The following is a 3983-nucleotide window of genomic DNA, read 5'->3' on the forward strand; positions in this document are numbered from 1 at the left end:
TATGTTTTTATACATTATGGTTTTATTAAGTTGTACACTAATAACAATCTCTTGAATCTAGCTAGAGTAATTGCTTTATATCCATTTTTAAATTAATGAGAGGGATTTAAAAGAAAAGATGCATTTGTATATTTTCTCCTAAGGGGAAGGAGGCTTCATGAGAGCAAATGCTTTTCCTGGAAATTAGCACAGATAGCTGTCTCTGCAGGAGCCTCAGAGCAGAGTCTCAGATCATCTTCAGCCAGAGAAAAGGAACCTAAGATAGGATCCTATAAGAAAACTCTGTATTAAAATGAGGAGAGGGATTTAAAAGAAAAGATGCATTTGTATATTTTCTCCTAAGGGGAAGGAGGCTTCATGAGAGCAAATGCTTTTCCTGGAAATTAGCACAGATAGCTGTCTCTGCAGGAGCCTCAGAGCAGAGTCTCAGATCATCTTCAGCCAGAGAAAAGGAACCTAAGATAGGATCCTATAAGAAAACTCTGTATTAAAATGAGGGCATGACGCTGTGAAGAAGATAAGGTGAGAGGTGCTGGATGGAGAAGATCAACACACACTGAATCGAGCTTTCAAAAACAATTTTTTTAAATTATTGGAACAAAGGACAGGAAAATTTTTAAAAAGAGAGAGATGGTGTGGAAGTACTACCTGCACTGGGGGATGCATCTAAAAATAAAATAACATCTTTTTTAAAATTATTATTTTTTGTGTATAAGTGTACGAATGTATTGCTTACATGTGAATAAGTGCACCCGTGACATGCAATGCCTGTGGAGATCAGAAGATGGTGTTGGATTCCCTGGAACTGGAGTTACAGCCGGTTGTTAGTTAGCACCATGTGGGTGCTGGGAATCAAACCCAGGACCTCTGCAAGACAAGCCAGTGCTTTTAACCACGGTGCCATCAGCTATCTCTCCAGCGCCACTCCCCCCAATACAATAGCATCTTAAAAGAAAGTTTCCCTCAGACATAGAAAAATTGGGACTGGGAATGCCATTCAGTGATAGGGTACTTGTCTACTGTGCATGAGACCCTAGGTTCAATTCCCAGTAGCACTGAAGCAAAGTTGCCATTAATAATCAAACCTGTTCTGGTAGCTTCAGTCACTAGAATATGGTTTACGGTTCTCTCATATTTTTCACACATACAAACTATTAGCTTCATTAAATAAAGAAACTGGAAGAAAACATATTGATATATATGAGATGAGTGAGTAGACATTGACTTGGACGTGCTGGATGAGATAATGCGACTATTGTTTATGGTACTTTTCACTTTGTTATAAATTTTCTATATTTTCTAATAGAGCTTAAGAAAAAAATCTTTCAAGTTTGTTTTCAACACAAAATTTATGTGAAGTGCAGGGGAATCTAGTCACCGGTTCCCAGGGGATGCATAATCACTGGGGTTTATACATCAATCTCTGTATTAATTGTGGCTTTCTAACTATTTATGATCCACCTTTGGTACTAGCTTCAGCATGTCTGCTGACCTGGATCTACAGGAAATCAATTTGGTGAGTATGTAATTTTGGAACATGCTTAAGAAAGGAAAAATGAATATTACAAAATTAAACACAAATTGTTCTTTTAGATTGTTTTTTACTTTAAAAGTATCCAGTAAATTTGTGAGTCTGGTTATTAATTCTATTTATGATCCACCTTTGGTACTAGCTTCAGCATGTCTGCTGACCTGGATCTACAGGAAATCAATTTGGTGAGTATGTAATTTTGGAACATGCTTAAGAAAGGAAAAATGAATATTACAAAATTAAACACAAATTGTTCTTTTAGATTGTTTTTTACTTTAAAAGTATCCAGTAAATTTGTGAGTCTGGTTATTAATTGAAATAGCTTTAATGGTGCAAGTGTACATTGTGTTTTCTTACCTTGGCCTTTTAAATCATTTCACTTGTTGCTATGAAAATATCACTCCCATTCTGTGAACTTTGAATAAGTGACAGGTGTTAATTGTGTTACAGTGATACACAAAGAAATAACCTGAAAAGTGGGGAACTATTGAAATACCAATGTGGAAAGACAGAAAACCACAGGAAAAAGTGAAATAATTTAAATCATTTCACTTGTTACTATGAAAATATCACTCCCATTCCGTGAACTATGAATAAGTGACAGGTGTTAATTGTGTTATAGTGATACAAGGTATTTTCCACAAACAGCTTCTAGGCAATGTAGAGTGCAAAGAAAGAAATAACCTGAAAAGTGGGGAAGTATTGAAATACCAATGTGGAAAGACAGAAAACCACAGGAAAAAGTGAAATAATGAACTCACAAAGTGAAACAGGATACCAGATGGGGTGAATGAAATTTCCCTTCCCAACATCCTATCTGATAACTATTTTTGCCTCTGTGTGTAGAAAGCATATTGTCAGTATAAAAAAATAGGGTATTTAGTCTTTCTTTTAGGCAGCGTCTAACTATTTAACCTGGGCTGGCCTTGGAACTCACTATGTAAACCAGGCTAGCCTTGAACATCCAGAGATCTGTCTGCCTCTGCCTCTGAAGCATAAGGTTTAAAGGCATATGCCACCATGCCTGGCTCATTGTCATTAAATTTAAATACAGGTATCTGCTTGCAATTTCACAGAAGACTGTGATTTGACAGCAGGAAGGTGACAAATTTAGAATGTTAACATAGAGATTATGATGTGGATCTGTCAGAGGACAGATGGATTAAGAAGGAAATGATATGTACTAAGATAACAAATTTCAAGGCAGAAAAAATTTACAAGAATGTTTTCTAGGTCAACAATATGTTGTTTATGCATGCAGTTATTCACAGTTTATAGGGAAATATTGAAGCGAAGCAAAAATTAAAACACAAATAAGATTCTGGCAAGAATGACTACCTTGATCATGTTCTTCACTTCTAAAAAAAACTCCAAACACAGTAAAGAGACCCTAAAATGTTATTGAAAGTGAAGTGGAAGGACCTTCAAATTGAACTCTATCTGTACTGTCTTGTATGACGTAATGACAGTTATGATACTGGTTTCAATTACTGAACAATTTATACATACTACTTTAAATCTTGGAAGGTATTTCATTCAATTATTTAAGGAATCATGTTTAGATGAATAATAGCCTGTATTTGGTGGGAGGTGACAAAAAAATAAAAGGATTGAACAGAATTAGAATTATTATGTGCCCCCGTGATGGACAATTTGACTATTCTGTATTTATCTGATACTTGGGAATTAAATTATTTCAAAATAGCTAGAAATAAATGTTCTGATTATAGAGGGCTGGAAAGATAGCACAGCGGTTAAGAACACTGACTGTTCTTACAGAAGACCCAGGTTTGAATCCCAGCACCCACATAGCAGCTAACAACTGTCTGTAACTCCAGTTCCAGGGGATCCGACAGCCTCTTCTGTCCTCTGCAGGCATTGCAGGACATGGGTGTACTTACCTACATGTAGGCAATACACGTATACTAATAAATAAAAACAATAAAATGTTTTAAAAACTTCTGATTATAAGTTTCCTCATAAGTAACGTTATCATCAGAGAACATGGAATATTACTGGAATTTAAAATGAAATCTACGTAATTTTATTAGTGTTTCTAATTACAGTATAAGGCAGTTTCTCTGTTCCTAAGGGATTTAAAAGAGTAAAAATTGAGCACTGATAGAGCTTTCTTCTGTATAGATTGTATATTGAAAGGTTGAGTTGCATATGAACTCCTAGCAATGGTGACAGCATTCACAAGATCTATGTAAGCTCGAACCGGACAAAATCCAGCATAGGCTTGGGGACCTGGGTAGTAAATCTCAACCCAGCCTAAGGAACTTTTGGTAATTGATGGCTGTTGGGAGGGGGATAAACAATGTCTTAGAGGGATGGAGCTCTTGCTGGACACAGTAGATAAACCCACGCTGAAGTACATTTGGGGACACAAATCAGACTCCATAGACTGTATGGACTCTCTCTCTCTCTCTCTCTCTCTCTCTCTCTTTCT

This window comes from Nannospalax galili, unplaced genomic scaffold (genome assembly GCF_000622305.1).
Source record: "Nannospalax galili isolate Female #2095 unplaced genomic scaffold, S.galili_v1.0 scaffold593, whole genome shotgun sequence".
NCBI classification, from domain to species: domain Eukaryota; kingdom Metazoa; phylum Chordata; class Mammalia; order Rodentia; family Spalacidae; genus Nannospalax; species Nannospalax galili.